We start from the raw sequence: 19,902 nt of genomic DNA on the forward strand, positions 1-19,902 counted from the left end.
TCAAATCTCTGTTGTTCAAGGGTCAAGTGTACTTTTAAATTTTATTTAGTAAAGATCAGTTAGTAGTGAACCTTTTCCTCTTTTATCTAAAAATTCATATAATCACTTTTGTTCTTTTAAAAGATGTTTTCTGCATTTACAATTAAAGGTGGCCTTTTGATTTTAAACATTGGAAGATATTTCCCTGTTTTCTGGCTTCTCTTTTTCTTTAGAAATCACCTGGAATTCTAATTCTTACTTACTAGGTAGTACATTCACTTACATGGTCAGCTCCTGGCATATTGGGCCTATGTGCTGTGCCACTTCTTTTCTCTGAATTATCCAGATAGACTATTTATTTGCAAGCTTACAAAGATTCAGGAGTCCAATTTCCACTCTCCATAGACATCAGCTCTGAAGGTTTCTCCCAACATTACCAATGAGTCAGCACCAGATCTAAGCAAGAGGAGTGTTTTCTTTCCCTAAGATGTTCTCATGTAAATAGTGTGATTGCACTCTCTCCTGGGATGGAAGTCCACTTAGTGGTCTCTTCCATTTGCTAACTTCCAATCCCGTTGTTATGTATTAACTGTTTTGACCCACACTCTTTCCCCAGTAGTTGGGATGACCAGCTCAGATCTACTGCTTAACCAAAGTGCCAGTAATCACCACAGTCTTGCTAATGTTGCTTCTTAGCTCCATCTCCACCCTTCCAGTAGAGTCCTCCCTTAAGCATTCTGAAGGCACACATTTAATTCTTTAAAAATTTATTTTTACCAGATGCTTTGACTGACAGGTGTTTAGACGGTCCACTGTACTTGGAGGGGAATGAGGAACGAGACAAGGTTATGTGGCACTACGTCTGCTTGCTCATTTCTGCATACTAGCTGTAGTAAAATGCCTAATTTGCTCACAAGTAGTATGTCCAGATTTTTGGAATGATAATTCACTGTTCCAAACTGCTCATCGTGTCCTCCACAGTTGCCTGTGTTACAGAATAAGTGAATCCAAGAGCATAATAGGTGTCAATCCTAGTTAACACTCATTTGTAGCTTCCTGGGGTCCCTCATAGAGGCCTAATATGATCCACCTGAGAGTTTGTGCAGGCTCTCGTCTTTGGGGAATTTTACTCACAGCCATTTCCAAGTGATTTCTTTTCTGTTGCCATTGGATGCAGTTTCTTATCACTTCAGCCATTTTGTCAGGTACAACAAAAATGTGCTACGACTCTGCTTATTTAGTGCATGGCCCAGCACAGACAAAGCCTACTCATTTCATGAAATCAATTAACTGGCTCCAGTGATCTGACTGAGGTACCTTCCCTAGCATTCTTGTACCTTGAGCCCTCTGGTATGCATATTTTGTGTACATCTACATGGCCCACTTTCATTCTTCCTCTAAATTCACAGGTGTTTCCATAAATAAGGACCTCATTCAAGGGTGATCTTTTTTGTCCAGGTATTTAGAGCCAATTTGCCTGACAGTGTAGCAAGGCAATGGTGAACAGTTAGGGTTTCTATGAGAAGTATTACCTTCCAGTCTGTGAGCATCTTGCTTTTGGACAGGGTCTGTATATATAACAATTTATTTTTCACCTTTTGAGAAATGCTCTTGGTTGTAGGAGCCCACATAAGTCTCAGAAATTTCCAAGGTTGAACTCAGCTTTGGATTTTAGCTGGATTTATCTATCAGACTCTCTTTGTCATGTGAGTGACTATGCTCTTAACTCCTTTGCCCTTCTTCCTTTGAGAATGCAATTTTCATGATATCATCAATATAGTTCACTATGTTGCTCATAATGATTATTAAGTGCAAGTCTCATCTCAATAAACTGATGAATTAAAATAGTAATGTGGCAAAACAGCAAATGTATACTAGATCCCATTAAGTGAGAATGCACATTATCCTAGTTTGATTTCAAAACTGGTACTGAAAAGAACTCATTTGGTGGCTAATTCTATAATGGTATACAACACCTATTTGGCCTATTGTACTTCTTGTATACTCTTTCTCATATCAGGGACAGCTGTAGTAATCAGTGACACTATGTAGCATAATTATGAAGTGTGTACTGCTAACTTCTAGGTACTGCATCTCAGGTACTGGGCAGATAGGAAAAAATAGATTCAGATCTGTTGCTTAATCGTTTACTTTGTGACAGTGAAATTACATCCTCACATTCATTGAATTGGAGATTAAGTGTTCATATTCAAATTGTTGATATCAAACTTAGTATTATATTGACAACATCAGGCTTTCTCATCACATGTTAGAAAGATTCTAAAAATACTGTCTTCATAAAAATAATATGGTACTGTTAATTGGAAAAAAAAAAAAAAAGCTTTTTTCCCCTTCTTTACATGCTTTCTAAATGTAATGAGGCACTGTCTCTGTAGCCGGGAATAGCCTATCAGTTCATTTTATTATGCAGGAATTTGTAATCTATATTCTCTCACCAAACTATTATCTCTGTTTAGGCTAAATATAAGTTTAAATTAGCTTCACATTTTTAGAATTTACATCAGCAAATTTAACGCTGAAAAATAAAGCATTTCATTTTATTATGTTTTTTAAATCCTACTTAAAATATAGTTTGATAAATAGTACACATTTCTTGGCTGTACCAAAGAACAAAGACCAACTCTCAAAAGCAAATGCTTTATTTTCTAGCAGAAAAAAAAGACGTGTACTTTCCTATCCAAACAGACTTGTTGTGGCAATTTTAGGAGACTAATGTGATCTAATATTCTAGGCCCCTTGCAGCTTAATGAATTGACTAAAGACAAAAACCTGACACCAGATCTTTACTACTCCAGGTGCCCCCAAAGTATTTCAGGGCCAGATGTTTGTAAGTAATGTGATTTTCTAGTTATTATCTCGGGCTGGGAAACAGGTAAATTCAGTTTGGTTCATTTTTGTTTCAATGTTCTTTTGCTTTTCACTCTTCTCCACAGTGTCAATATAGTTCACGTTTCTTAAGAAGTGGTAAAATAATATCTCATTAAGTTAGAGTCTGGCTTTTGCAGACTTACTTTTTATAGATCTCTTTCTGTTGTTTCAACTCAGAAGGTATTAAATTTAAAGATGCATACACTATTGCATGATAAAAAAGTCAGATGGGAGAGCCCACTTAAGTATCCATGCTGTCAGGCCATTTGCCTATAAAGAAATCACAGGAGAAAGTTAGACATTTGTTTGGCATAACTAATTTTATCTTGAAGTGGAAGGCTGGAATGTTCCCAAGTATATTTGCATTTGATTCTTCATAAGCAACGTACTGCTATGCTCTTTCATTCGATGCTGTTATTTCCTTGTGATCAGTTCATAATTGTTCTCATAGAATAATTAGAGTTTTGGTCATAGAATGGGTGAAGATGGCGGCTTTCACTAAAAATGTTGTTTAATTTTTTATTGTCTTTTTATATTTTAGGCTTTGTTCTAAAATGCAATCCTTTGTTGAATGTCAGGATATTACAATAAAAATATATATTTTTTGTATATATATATTTTACTATATATATTACATTTTTGTATATATATTTATTATGGTAAAAATATACATCAACTGTGTATATATTAAAAGAAAGTATTTTATTTCAAAAATACTGAGAGGATTTTTCCAAACTACCTAAGATATCCTGAGAATAAAGACTTTATTTTTTAAATATTATTTAAACTTCTTAAGGGACATGAATGCACTAGAAGAAAAGATGTTGCTGCGCTTGGGTGTGGCTGCTTCACTCCGATGTCTGCATTTGAAAGCACACATATGTGTGTACAGAGATAGGAGCCTTTTGCTGTTATGTGGTAATCTCAAGGGTTCAGAGGCAAGAGCCACACTTGCATTAGATGGAAAATCTGAGGCATGTGTGATTTAGATAATGAATTTGGAAGCTTAACGAATATTGTCACAGTGCTTCAGTGATTTGATGCCCTTAGTGTAGCCAACAAGGTGAACTTTACTAGTTTTTGTCGTAAGCAGTAGAAAGCAAATTACGTCTACTCTAGTTTGGGTTTCTTGATACAGAGAAAACAGTGTCTGGAAATACAAATTAGGCAACCAACATAAAACTTCCCATTATATTATAGAATAATATCCCTATATTTCCAAACAATTTACATCAAAATTGCCTTTTTTAATTGTTTTCCCGGTTTAAATAATAAAATTGTCAGGGACAACTTAGGCCTTTATGGGCAGTTTTAGTCTAAGTTTTGCCTTGTATATCAAATATTGTTGCTGAAGTAAACTTAAAATAATGTCGAAAGGTGTGCCCATCTCATGTTCTTTAAGAAGAACTTTAGTCTCTAGGGTATAGATATTTTTTGATGATATACATATGCCATGAAGTCAAAATCAAAATATATTTATTAAACCAACATGTAACTAAGTTGGAAGAAGTTGTATGACCATGTATTAAACTATTTCAACTATTCAAATAGCATAGTTTTCTTTAATAATGGAATTCTTGATATGACAGAGTATATTAAGATGATTCAATTTATGAAATAGCTTATTTAATTATTGTATCTGTCTGACAGAATAATTACACCATTTGATTCACCCCCAAAATGTTAGTTTTTTTAACACATAGTTTTGCTTAAAAAACAAAATTGCTTTCTTATACTCTAAGATGCCTAAGCATTCTTTGCCTAAATAGTAAGATGTTTTGCTGTGCTCTGATGTTCAGAAAATAATATCATTAAAGTACTTTTGGCTTTCACTGGGTGATTGAAATAATGACTCTTGTAAGTTAAAGTCAGACAAAAGTATTAACAGTTCAGAACTGATCATTATATAAGTTTAGAAAAATGTGTTGAACACTGATAAATATTTCCTAAAATCTTAGATTCTACTCATCATCCATCCAAATTTCACCTGGGTCATGTAACTTGTCTACTGTGAATTGCAAGGAGGACTTCCAAATACTTGAACTTGTGTTCTCAAATCTTTTCAGGATAAACAGAAATTAAAATGAAATAACAAACTCAGAAAAGCCCTGCCTTACTATTTTATTCCCTAAGAAAATTTTCTAATGATGTGGTAAAGAAATGTCATTCTTTTAGATGCGACTAAGATTTAGACTTCTGAATCATAGAGTTTGCCCCGCTGTCTCATCTTCTGACACTTTGAGAGGTCCTTTTTTATCTATACTAGTCTGGGACTTTCATATACTTACCTCTAAACAAGAGGAAAAGTTCTTTTCCATTAAAAGGCCAATTTCTCTTTGAAGTACAGCTCCAGTCAAACCATGTATATTTCAAAAACACATCAAAGCATCAGCCAGGATTGATATGGAACTGATAGTTTGATATTGGAAAGTTACTATGAATTAAAAATTACAGATAACAGAAAATGTGTGTTTAATTACATTTGTATTTTAAGTAATATGAATACATATAAAGGACATAGAGATATATTTTCTCTGTATAATATTTTCCAACACTAATATATGTGAATAAATAGTGTTTTTAAACCTAAAATTAACATCTTGATATGCTTTTCTTTTAGTTTTCAGCTTTTCATTAATACGGTTTTATGAGAATGCAATTTTAATAGCCTTCAATTTTCCCTTTTTTCTAGCCCAGCTTTATACTTGCATCTCTATACCACTGACCAATTTATTACTAGTAAGGTAAATAATTATTATAGTATTAAGACAATTAGAAAAGTAAATTGATCAATTAAGCTTTATGCTTTGTTTGCAAAGCTAGGCTTATGTAAATTTTTGTTTTATTCAAACATGGTATAGTCAATTTCTTGCTCCTTGTTTTTGGCTTCAGTGATAACATAATATTGTAGTTATTCTCTTAATTCTTAATTCTCTTTCCCCTCCTTATTCTCTGCTTGACCTCTAAATGTCAGGATTCCTTGAGGCTACATTCTAAGATATCACTTTTATGGGTAAAACTTTCTCCTAAATTATCTCATTCATTCGCCTGGCCATAATGGAATCTGTATTGTGTGTCAAGGACACAAAAACTAATCTGTAGTCCAGTTGCCTTCTTTGAGTTTCAGAGTCACATGTTCAGCTTCCTATGGGAATTATTCTTTTCAGTAGCTAACAAGAGAATTGCAAAAAAGAGAGGGGAAAGCAGAAAAAATAAAGCAAATAGGCAAACAAACAAAACAAAACATCCCAAGCTGACTAATTGACCTTCTTGGATAAATCTCTCCATGGTTTTTGTCATCTCAATAAATGGTAACGGTATCTAATTAGTTAATGTAGCATTTGAAAGTTATTCCTAATTTTTCTCTTTTCTTTACCATCTCAATAATCTGCCACCAATTTCTGGCAAACCAACCCTACAAATGCACTCATGTCAATGTTTGTACCTCCAGTACCCTGATGCGAACCACCATTGTCTCTCACTGGGCTGCAGCATTAACTTTTTGTCTCCCTACTTCTACTCTTGCTTACTCTCAGTTCACTATCCCTGAATGATCTTTTAAAAAGCATCATGACATTACTTGTATAAAGACTTGACCATCACTCTCAGGAAAAGAACGCTATAATACTCCTGTTTGATCTGGCCCTTGCTAACCTCCCTGCCTCTCCTTACAGTCTTCTGTTGCTTCTACACCATGCTCTGGTTACACCAATCATCTTTCCATTCCTCAATTTCAGCACGTACTTTCTTAACTTAAAGGCTTTAATTCCTTATTCCCATGCATGAATTCCTGAAATGCAATTCCTGGCATCTGTCAGCCAAAGAACTAAAACTCCTGCTCAACTCTCAGCTCTTGCCTTAAAAATCACATTGTCAAAAGCACTTTCAAGATAACATACACTTAAGATGGGTCTTCTTCTTCTTTTAAAAATGAATTTCCTCATCCATCTTTATATCTATTACCTTTCTGCCTAAAACTATCTATCCTTTGCCTCATTATAACTTCAACATACAATCTCCTTCTCTCCTTCTAGCAGAGCAGAGAGGCAAAGACCTTTGTTCCCTAAAGATGTATATGCTCCCTCATTGTAGAAGACAACCTCCTGTGAGGAAAAAAATCAGAATTGGAAGACGTTTCCAATAGTTTATATTATTCATAAGAGAACAAGGCAGAAGCAATTCTTTTTGACAATAACCACTGAAAGAGGTGAGCTTAACTGAATATCCTAATCTAGCGGGAGCCCTGCACTAGAGAAATTTCATCCGAGTCTAGTCCATTTCAGAACAGGAATGGCCTTGTGTAATTCTCATCACCAACGCTATTATTCTCAACTTTAAGAGCCAAAGCACTTTATATTTATCTGTTATCAATTCATTTTCTTGTTAAATAATATATAAAACAAATCATGAAGTAAATATATACCTTGAGAGTTAAGGAACAAAATTTACATAGAAAAGAAATAATAAAGGTGGAATTAATGAAAATGAAAAGTCAAATTAAGTAATAAAAGTGTTGGTATAGTGGAAAAATTAATAAAATAGAAGGACACTGACAAGGTGATTAAGTAAAATTACAAAAGGAAAAGGAGGTATGGCAACTTACCCAGAAGTTTTTTGTTTGCAAATAGTATTAAAAAGAGCTAATCTTAATGCAGGCTTTCTCGACCTCAGAACTGTTAACATTTTGAGTTGAAAAGTTATCTGTACTTGGAGTGGCAGAGGACAGTAGGATTGCCTTGTGTATTCTAGGACATCTAGCAGCATCCCTCGGCTTTACCCATTAGATATCAATATCAATCCTCCCCTAGGTTGTGACAAAAAAAATTGTCTCCTAATATTGCAAATATTTCAAGGACAGCTACCTTACTCTTCCCATTGAAAACCACTGGATTCATGTAAAGGGAACAGAATTTTGCGTGAAAAGATCCATTTTTAAGTCTTAGTAATAGTGAAAAAATTAAAATAGTTGTTTAATCAACTGTATTAGAGTTCTCTAGAGGGACAGAAATAATAGGATAGATGTATATATAAAGAGGAGTTTATTAAGGAGTATTGACTCACAGGATCACGAGGTGAGGTCCCACAATAGACCATGTGCAAGCTGAGGAGCAAGGAAGCCAGTCTGAGTCCCAAAATCACAAAAGTAGGGAAGCCGACAGTGCAGCCTTCAGTCTGTGGTCGAAGGTCCAAGATTCCCAAAGCTGAAGAACTTGGAATCAGATGTTTGAGGCCAGAAAGCACCCAGCGTGGGAGAAAGATATATGCCGGGAGACTAAGCCAGTCTGGTCTTTTCGTGTTCTTATGCCTACTTTTATTCTAGTGGCACTGGCAGCTGATTAGATGGTGACCACCCAGATTGAGGGTGGGTCTGCCTTTGCCAGTCCACTGACTCAAATGTCAGTCTTTTCTAGCAACACCCTTACAGACATATCCAGGAACAATATTTTGCATCCTTCAATCCAATAAAGTTGACATTCAGTTTTAACCATCACACCAACAAATCTCTAAACTTTTCCGCAGGAAAATGCAGATATCTACACTGCAGACTTCATCAATTAGATGATATAAACACTTTCAAGAAAATACAAAATAAGAAAGAAAAATTAGAACCAAGGAATAGAAGACGTCATAAATTCAGATTCAAACCAAACTGTTATATTGCAGTTACAAATTTTTTCTCTGATCTTTTTTAGCAGCCAAAGTAAGAAGACAGATGATTATTTGCATAATTATTTAACTGACAAGAGGCAGAAAGCCAGTTCCTCAAGGGAAGCATGAGCTCTGTTAGCCTGTTTCTACAAGAGACATCCTGACATTACAAAGAAGACACAAAGGACAGGGAGGACAGTGTCCACACAGCTTTATGGCAAGTACATTAGTGATTCTGATACCATCATTTTGATCTAGTGTTTGCCAATAAAATTTCAGGGAATAACATTTAAAATTAATCTAGTGAAGGCAACTCTGTGGTCAACTAAGGTATGAAGAGAAGTTCAGCTTGATGAAAGGCTATGATTTTGTGTATCAAGATTGGTGGTTTCGCTGTATAACCTTTGAGATCTTTTAGTATTACTTCCTTCTCTTTGGCTTTCTATAAGAGCCTGATATCAATTATTTTGAGATTATATTTGGGGATGAACACGTACTACATAGATAAACTGCATAACAGGGCAATTAAAAGGACTACTTTTTTTTTCTATTTTTTACTCTAGTAGACAAGCCTTTGCCGTCTGAAGTCCAAGGCCTTTTCTATAACTAGTGCATGTTGTCTACCTGCCTGAGCTGAGCAAGGGAGTTAGGTTCATAGTAAGAAATGTAGTGAGAAAAAGAAACAAATATTCCCACCAAGAATCTAGACTATTAAATTGAGAGATGATTTGATAAATCATTTTAGCACCCCCCATTATTGTAACATTTCATTGATGAAATTTATAAGGCCTACACCTGTAGGAACATAAGATCATAGTATTTTAGCCTTTCATGATTGTGGAATTTCTGACACTTGATGCTCAGAGAGAATAAAGTGGTGACGAAAGTAAAGTGAAGAAAAATCTTGCTTCTTTTCTCTCCCAATGAGAAGTGTTAAAGGAAAAACGAGGAAGAGTGTGAAGAAAATAAAGCTATTAGGTTTGGCTAGAAATGGGAAATTGCATTAGGTCAGAGAAGATAAAACCAATGAAAGTGTTGTTTTCAACCAACCCAGGAGAAAGCAACATCATATACTCTAGAGTCTGAGCTTTATTAGCCAAAGAGAGGTTTTGAGACAGAGCTTCCTCAAACCTCTGGGGTGTACATGTTGATTGAACGGCCCATGAATATGCTTTAGATACCAGTTTGGCAAGATTTATTTCCTTACAAGAGGATTTAGAATATAATAGGGAATGAGATGGGCTGAGAGGAAGCCAGGTTTCATCTAGGTAAGATAATCAGGCCCTAAATAAACTAAGACAGACAAAATAATGAGCTCCATCCTCAGGGGTCATCCAGGCGTGCAGCTAGCAGGTGGCAAATGTCTTTATGCTATACTGGTGACAACAGGAGACATTACCCACAGGAATGCTGGATCTCCTTCAACATGCCAGTCGTTTGTCTATTTGCTCTGTTCAGCCTTGCTCTGCCCATCTCTTAAACATAGACAGCTACATCTCCCATGATCTCTTGATTGCTTGCCTGGTGGGTAATTTCAGACAAAAGGAAGTGCTGTGATACATCTGGGGACAATGTAGTAGAGTTTTTTGTTTTGTTTTGTTTACTCCTCTCCTAACTATAAAAAGAATTGCCAGCAGCATTGCCTCTTACCTTAAACTTCTTTAATATTTTACCAAATGACAACTATAATTCTCTCTGTTATAATTTAGTAGGCAAATGTATTAGAAACTGGTAACAAAGATATCTGAGAATAGACCCCCCAGAGTGGTACAGATTATGTTCATGTAGCACTTTTGTCCATACAAAGAAAAGTTCCATTCTGCATCAGTGTGTAATTTTCATTGTGGGGAAGTTACACAATATATAAAAGGATGATGAGATTGAATTGAGTAACACAATATTTGAATTATAAATTAACATTAGTTTTCTAAGATGATTAGCATATTTCTAATTGTCCCTAAGATTATTATACATACCTATTTTTAACCCACTGTAATTAATAAAGCAGCTAATAAAGTGTGGAAATGTTCATTTGAACATATGACTCTGATTTAAGCTGTTCAGTCTATGGATTTTATATTTTTACACTTTTCCTAAAACGTGTATCAGCCATTCTTAAAATTGATTGTGCTGCAAAATGCTAGAGGACGGACATATTTTCTTAAGGATTAAACTCAGATACATGTGTATGTGTGTGTATATATATATATATATATGTCTATATATATAAAATATACATAAATAATTAATGCAAAGGTGTTCTAGACATAGAGTTATATATCTATAAAATTCTATTTGTGTATTTTTATATATAGAGAGAGACTCATATATATATAAAGAACAATGTCCACATTAAAGTTTAGAAATCACTAAAGCTATGAAAATTTGCACAAATTGATAAGCTAATGTCAAGTGAACACAACCCTGTAATTAATCAATACATAAAACATTGCCAACATCTTAGATGGCCTCCTGTGTCCCCTCCCAAATATCCTCAATTGTTTTCCTGACTTCTGACACCATAAATACATTTTAGAATATTATATAAATGGATTCTTTCAAGGGGTTTGTTACTTTGAATCTGTTTTCCTTGGCTCAACAATACTTTTGTAAAATCTGTCCCTGTTTTTGATGGTAGAAGTAATTTGTCCCTTTTTATTACTGTATAGTATTCTGCTGTCTCAATATATTGCAATATATTTATTCATTATTTTGTTGGTGGATATTTTGGAGTTGTTCAGCCTTTGGATGTTTCAGTCAATATTGATGGTTACTTTGTCAACATAATTACACTTTCGCTTGCTCTTAATCTGTGTAACACATGCATAGATATCAAACATGTGGGAAAATTTTATTTTTGTTTTAAAATAGCACTTTTAGTTATTTTTAAGTGTGAGTCTACTGGTGAAAAATATTCTCAGCTTTTTCTTTTTTTCAGAAAGGCCTTTATTGCTTTATGGTGACACTTACATGCTTTTTGAAAATATAATTAATTCCATTGTATTCTAATTTCCATATTTTCTGTTGAGTAATCAGACCTGAGTTTTACTGCCATCTTTTTTTTTTTTTCCTCTGCATAGCTTTTCAAACTTTTCCTGTTTTTAATTTTCCGCACTTTATTTATTAATTTATTTTTGAGGCAGAATCTCACTCTGTCGCCCAGGCTGGAGTGCAGTGGCGCCATGTCAGCTCACTGCAAGCTTCACCTCCAGGGTTCACGCCATTCTCTTGCCTTAGCCGCCTGAGTAGCTGGGACTACAGGTGCCTGCCACCACGCCCAGCTAATTTGTTGTATTTTTAGTAGAGAAGGGGTTTCACCATGTTAGCCAGGCTGGTCTCGATCTCTTGACCTCGTGATCCACCTGCCTCAGCCTCCCAAAGTGCTGAGATTACAGGCTTGAGCCACCACGCCTGGCCAATTTTCTGTACTTTTTTTCATATAGCCTAGTTATAGATTTGCTTTTTAAAAATTTCGTTATTGTTGTTACATTGTTGTTATTTTGTATTCTTTCTCTTGGGGTTTTTAGCTATTTTTTAATATGTGGCTAGAAATTCATTGCCAATTTAAAAAATTTCTAATTTAGTACCTCTTTATGCTGTGTTTTTGTCCAATTTTCTCTTTCCTCCTGTCCAAGGATTCAAATTACAAACATGTAGAACTTTCTACTCTGTGCCATACAGTTCTTTCAATTTTCCCCTATATTTTTATCTTTTAAATTTTTGAATTTTATCCTGAATTTACATCTTTCAATTTCATCCTAGATATTTTTCTCTAAGCTTCCTTTCAATTTACTAATTATCTTCTCAGCTATGTCTAAATTGAGTTCATTTAGTTCGTTATGTTTTTAATCAATATTTCCATTTAATTACTTTCTAGTTCTTAGTTCACCATAAAAAATCTATATTAATATTTCTTTTGATAGAGCAATTGTAATTATGTGTACAAAAAACTCTATGTCTAGAACTCCTTTGCATTTATTATTTGTTTTATCTTAGCTTTTGCTTAAAGCTTGCCTTATTATATATCTACATATATTTAGTTCACTATATATTACATATGAAAAGTCATATAGATAATCTGAGGACTAAATGCTATTATATTCACCCAAAGACATTAACTTATGCTCATATAAAACAGGTAGACTAGGGGCAGAGCTCCTCACCCCAATTAGTGACTGGCAGAGCTCCTCACCCTAATTAGTGTCTGTGCAAGGGTCATTTTATGTTGCATGTACACCAGAAATTAACTGTCTGCAACTCCTCCAAAAAACTGCTGTGTGCATCAAGATCTCTCTCTTGTGATTTAATGCTCTCTTATTTTTGTGCCCAGCTCTGTGGCTACATTGAAAACTCTGCTCAGATTCTGAGCTTTTCATGGACTTCCTTTGCTTCTTGTCTCACTACCACTCCCAATACAAATTAGGCAGTTAGAGTCAGTGATTGTGTCCTGTGTACACACATCAGAAAGTGTGTCTATAGCTGAGAGAATATAGTGTATAAGTAAGAAACCTAGAAATTGGTTCCAACTCAATTTATGGCCGTAGAAGACCCTTCTAACACTGTCATATTAAAAGTGGTATTGGGAAAACACTAAAAATTTATTCGGAAGATTTGATCTTGACTTTCTCTGTAAGAACAAAAGCAAATATTCCTTGAGCATCATGCCCCAATCACTGTTTTTTTAAAAAACCATTTAAAAATTTATCGATCTCTCTTAACAATCATAAAAGGTAGTTACATTGTTACCTCAATTTCATAAATGAAGAAATTATGGCACAGACAGGTTAAGAAACTTGCTCAGATTTCACAATCAGGAAGTCAAGGAGCTTGAATTTATACCTAAGTTTTGACTTGAGAAACCATTGTCTTAATCTGCTAGGTCAAATCAACTCTCTCATACTTTGCAGTAAAGTGAGTCCTTGTCTATTAATCATGGTCTTAGTAATAGATTGGGCATTTTCCAACAAGCTGCAAATTCTATGCTAATAAAACACAGTTTGTAACCACAAACTTTGTCAATTTAGCAAACCTCTTTAATATAAGTTATTAGAACTTTTTTTAGAAGTTCTAATTTACAAGTTATTTTTTAGAAGCTTTTTATTAAGAAGGAGAAACTTGGCTGGGCACGGTGGCTTACACCTCTAATCCCAGCACTTTGGGAGGCCAAGGCGAGTGGATCACGAGGTCAGGAGTTTGAGACCAGCCGAGCCAAGATGGTGAAACCCTGTCTCTACCAAAAATACAAAAATTAGCCAGACACGGTGGCCAGATGCCTGTAATCCCAGCTACTTGGGAGGCTGAGGCAGGAGGATCACTTGAACCCAGGAGGCGGAGGTTGCAGTGAGCCGAGATCATGCCACTGCACTCTAGCCTGGGTGACGGAGCAAGACTCTGTCTCAAAAAACAAACAAACAAACAAACAAGAAACGAGAAACTTTCACTCTATATCCATTTAAAACAGTTAAAAGAAAGGGAAAATAACTTTCTCTGCAAATAAAATTATGGACATTTCTGAGCTTTTCTTTGTTTTCTTGACAGAGGTTTCTGAGCTCTAGAACTATGAGACAATGAGCTGGTAAATGAAGATGTTTCCAGAAAATATAAATAGCTTAGGGATTGAAGAAAGATTTTCAGTGAGAAATACGTTCTTAGGTAGAAAGTCTACAAAGTGTTAAGAACATCTACATGTATATTTAACAGTGGTTTGTGTTGTCTGGGCTTTGTTACGGTGTGCTGCTATTCCCCTCCATTTCTACTGAAACTCAAGTTACTTCAGTTGCACTCAGCCTGTTACAGGGAACGGCCTTCTGCAGCTGTGCTGAAGGAAGGAAGGGGAGGGGGAAAAACTATTGGAAATTCACATTTGTAAACTTTGTGGTTAGGGTTAAAAACCAAAGTAGATAATTATTTACATTATTTGTTTAAAATATTTCAAATTATAACATTTAAAAGAACAAGCCCAGAGCTGGCAAGCGGTAATGGGAAGGCCATGCCCAGCATCTCCTTCCATGCTCATCACTGTTGTGAAAGGGGAGTCCAGATCGTTCACCAGTTGCCTTGCACCAGACTTGTGATGGGATACATAAGATATCACGACATAGATGTGAGAGAAAGAGGTTATATTGTGGAAGAGGAAAACTTACACATCCAGGGTCAGACAGAGAAGATAAATCAAGACCTCCCTAACTTCCTATCATCCCATACAGCTGTGTGCCAGGGCCGGTAAACACTGCTGGACAAGAAAACTACTCCCACAGCCCAGTGTAGGAATCCCACTTCTCTCTCGTTGCTCTTGTTTTTTATAGGACAAGGTGAGAACAAAGTTATCAATAGTACAGCACACAGTCAGTTTGGATTTGGGGTACCGCTTTCTATAGCTGCCTACTACCTGAAAATTTCACAGGCAAAGGAATTTGCAGTCTCCTTGCCAGGAACTGGGGGAGTGGTCATTCCTGCAGTGGTCAGCTGAGGTCACATGCAGCCCTATCAGCTGGTAGGAGGTAAGGGCTCTTGCCCGATCACTATAGCAGCCAAGTCATTGTCGAAGCAACTCAGACGAAACTCTTAGAATTATTATTCTAAGAGTTTATTCTTAGAATAAACTATTATTCTAATTATTATTCTGCTTTCAGTTCTTTCAGTCATATACCAAAAGTGACATTCCTGGCTCATATGGTAATTTTGTGATACAAAATATTCTTAAATAAACTTGCACCAATAAAATGTTTTATAAAATATATTAATGTCTCAGAGATTAGGATTACATCACCCTGAATATTTATATCAGGGACCCCCAAGTTTTTTAACTTATAGCTGAGCAAAAGGACCTATTAATAATTTCTCTTCACCTCTCTTACTAGGAAATTTAGTGTTTCTCAGCTTCAGTTGTGAGAGCAAACTAAACCTATGGCTCTGAAGTCAAAGTCAGTCTTTGGCAAGGATGGTGTGAGCTTCACTTAACACTCAGCCATATAGCCTTTGGAAAGGCCAGTGTTTAAGAAAGGATAGGGTTTAACATTTAGAAGATTTCAGTTCTTTGACTAATTATTTATGTTGTCCTGTTTTCCTTTCCTTATATCCAAAACACTATCTCTCTTCTGCACTCATTTTTGTTCTCTGCCAGCTAGAGTTCTGCAGCAAAATGCACTCTAGTAAAAAGCACTTCAATATACATTCACTATGATAGAAATGTTGATACATGGTAACATACAATTCAATTATTTTCTATGCTATTAATACCTCATTTTGGCTCTTTCTTATATCCAATGTTGCTATTTTCTTATTTTGATAAGATAAGCCTTAAAATCATGAAGACCCAATTTTCATGAGAGATTCACTGGAAGCCAATATTAACATTATTATCCCAATCATCTCCACCACTCTTAACCTCTGGTAGCATTTATAGACAATCTGTTAACTTGCATTTTCATCTTTAAAGGACTGACATTTTGACAGATACTACTTTAATGAATGAATTATTTGACACTGAATCTCAGAGGCCTGAAGGATGTGTCTACCAAGACTTCTGGCATGAAACTTATACTTTCCCATACCTTGATGCCATCTGACGAAAAAGAAAAATAAACTGTGGAATTTGAGTAGCATTTAATGATGTGGTATGTGGAAAAGGTCATTTTGCTGAAACAGTGGATATATATGTTCTAATCCTATACCCAAGACTTAATTTTGGCATAATCTTAAGTAAGCTTCATTTTTCTTAGCTCTAGCATTGCTTCATCTGACTCAGAATGATCATAAAAAGTTAGATAATAAATTTGAGAGATTTTTAAATATTTTTAAAGCATAAGAAAATATATCACATAATTTCCTTCATTTTAACACTGAGTCTTTAAAACACACAACAGCAGAGGTCATCACATTACACGCACCAACTGCTATATTTAGAATAAAATTGTATTGTGTGATTTCAATTTAAATATTTTGCAGATAATATAAATAAATGAAATTTATTCTAGACAATCCAAACCTGGCAAAAATACTACTTTAAAAATATCTCTAGGTGTATATAGAAGAAACCAGTTTCCTGGACAAAAATATTTCTAAGTGTAAGAACAAATATATATATGAATTAGGATAATAAAATTAGTCATTTTTCAGAGAAAAAAATAATGCCTCGGTATGGAGTGTCATGAATTTAAAAGTGGTGCAGTTTGGTTGCTAGAACCAAGACTCAAAAAATGCTGTCTTACATTACCAGTGAAAACACATTATTTTCCCTCGGGAGGTGGTCTAGATGAATTTGGTATCTTGAATGTAGATCTGAATAGGATCCATGAAGTGATTATAACTCCCACTTAGCATCAGTAAATAGGTAGATCATAAGTCTGTGTTTGAAAATAAGGATATTAGTATACATTGTCATTCTACTTTAAGAATCAATTTTATATGTTGATAATAGGTAAAACTGTTTATTCTACTTTTTAAATACAAAAATGGAAAAATCCTGTTGATTGTACCATAAATATATACTTATAACGATGGAACAACATACGATAAAAGCCTATTACATTGCCTATTATAAAGAAAGCATGCCAACTGAAAAAATATGGTGGTTCCTAGTGCTTTATCTTTCATTGGGCTCATTGCTATCCTCGTTGCCTTCAAAACCTCTTAGAAATCTTGCCTTTGAACTGCCAAGTCTTTCATCTGATAATTCGATCCAGTATCTTTTATATAAGATACAGTAAGATAAGAAACACAGTACAAACATGTACCAGAATAGGAGAGACTTAGTGGGGAAAGTACAGCATTTCTATGAAGTATCACTCCAGACCCAGTCTGGAAGCGGTGTGCATGTGCATGCGTGTTTGTGTGTGTGGTATGTGTTCCTGAGGCAAACATCACTAAGCAGAAATAAATAGTTAAACAGAGAAAAGCTGAGTGATTTTCTGTTGAAAAATGAAGGAGTTGGCCGGGCGTGGTGGCTCACGCCTGTAATCCCAGCACTTTGGGAGGCCAAGGTGGGCGGATCACGAGGTCAGGAGATCGAGACCAGCCTGACTAACACGGTGAAACCCCGTCTCTACTAAAAATACAAAAACAAAATTAACTGGGCGTGGTGGTGGGCACCTGTAGTCCTAGTAGGCTGAGGCAGGAGAATGGCATGAACCCAGGAGGCGGAGCTTGCAGTGAGCCAAGATCACGCCACTGCACTCCAGCCTGGGCAACATAGCGAGACTCCGTCTCAAAAAAAAAAAAAAAAAAAACCAGAAAAAGGAAAGTGAGGGAGTAAGAGTTGTTGAGATGAAATTTAGTGAGTATGATGAGGCCATAGCAAGGAAAGCTGTGGGTGGCTGGCTGTGGCATTAGGCATCCTCTTGCAGGCACTGTGGGTCACTGGGTATTGCACGGGACCTGGGAGGCCTTGTTGATCCAACCCCCTCCTTATACTGGGAGCTCCCTCTTCTGGATTTACCTGTGGGTATGAATGGTATGCTTAGAAGGAAAGTATCAAATAGAAGTTGCAATGGAAACAAAATATTGGAATAAAATATTCAAGAATCATTGTTGATTACTCCTTAGACAATCAATAGACTAATCGAACTTCAGGGGCCTCCTGCGTCCTGTAATGGACTTTTTTTTTTTTTGAGACGGAGTCTCGCTCTTTCACCCAGGCTGGAGTGTGGTGGCGCGATCTCCGCTCACTGCAAGCTCCGCCTCCCGGGTTCACGCCATTCTCCTGCCTCAGCCTCTCCGAGTAGCTGGGACTACAGGCGCCCGCCACCACGCCCGGCTAATTTTTTGTATTTTTAGTAGAGACGGGGTTTCACCGTGGTCTCGATCTCCTGACCTCGTGATCCGCCCGCCTCGGCCTCCCAAAGTGCTGAGATTACAAGCGTGAGCCACCGCGCCCGGCCTGGACTTTTTGTGCCTGACATTTTTCTCAACATTGAAGCTCTGAGAAAATAAATCAATTCATATTAAACATAAAATATTCACAAACAAAGAGAGTTGTATAATTTATTCATTCTACTTTTAAATCCGTTCATAAGACACAAACCTTAAAAATCACTATTCGAAAACATTGGAAAAATAAAGAATACTGAAATACTTGATTGAAATCATGTTCAAATTGTGACCACAGAAGATACAAATAATGGCAACCAAAATGCCTAGTTGGAGTCTGACACTGAGCTTGAGGGTTCATACGTATTCTTAAGCTGTTTTATGGCCTAATTTGTATCCAGAAATAAAATAGATAGATGTCCAAATTTGTTTTCTAGAATTCTTTAGAAATGAATGCTAGCAATTTTCAGGGTTATAGGAGGATGAAATTAGTGATCCAATTTTTTAAAAAGTTAACCATATTTATTAGACACTTTCATGTATGAGATGTTTTTCTCTCCTTAGCATAGGATAAGAGAATAAGTTCCAATGATGAAATAGAAAGTATGTGTTCAACTCTAGTAGGCAGTTAATATGGTAAAGATTTCAGGAAAAGGGCTAGAGATTCTAGTTTCAGCCCTAGTATTTAGGAGCTGTGTGACCTTGGATAAATTGCTTAAATCTTTGCAAACCTCAGTTTCTTGACAGTATAAGAAAAGGGGAGATTTGATAAATGAGAACTAAAGACATTTGTAAGTCTACAATTTTATGCTGTGATGTATTCTTCTGTGAGTTATTAAAATTCAACATGTCCATAGCATTCTATTAGGGCTGCAAAATCACAAGGCAGGCATCTAATTATGTTAAATTTCTGAATTCTACTGTCTGCATAAGATAGCTCCTAAGTGCCTCTTTAGGTCAAACCAGCTCTAGCATGCTATTTAATCACTCTCAATTTATCACACTGATCTGGATGCAGCGTTTAAGCCTTTTATGTTTCAGCCTCATATGTAGGATATGGTATTTAACTTCTGCATCCAAATCCAAAATGTGCTTCGAATATCAACTCCAAGATACAATATAATATTTCAGTAGGATTGATAAAATACAAGCAAAGAAGTGCTAAAGTCTGTATAATTCTGTGTGTGTGTTATTTTTCTGTATGCATGCAAATTCATTCAAACACATGGACGTTTCTATCATGTAAGAATGTCAGTTGATTTCATGACCAGTAATCTGAGCAGAAGTAGCAGCTGAAGAGAAGCCTGAGGATGCTTTATGATAGAGAAGAGCCTATAATTATTCTAGAATCATTATCTGTGAATAAGGAATTATCTTCAAATTAATAATCTTTACTCTGCAGCTAGCTCTTTCCTATATAGGTAAATTATCTAGAACATGAACTGTCAGTACAGGTTAGGAAGTAATATATCTTTTTTTCTTTGTCAGAAGAAGCTACTTGCTATCTCTTCAAAATGTTCAGATCTCCAATATAGTAGTTAGAGGACAGTAAAGAGTGTTGCCAATGACGTCTTAGAG

This window comes from Hylobates moloch, unplaced genomic scaffold, assembly GCF_009828535.3.
Source record: "Hylobates moloch isolate HMO894 unplaced genomic scaffold, HMol_V3 SCAFFOLD_5, whole genome shotgun sequence".
NCBI lineage: Eukaryota > Metazoa > Chordata > Mammalia > Primates > Hylobatidae > Hylobates > Hylobates moloch.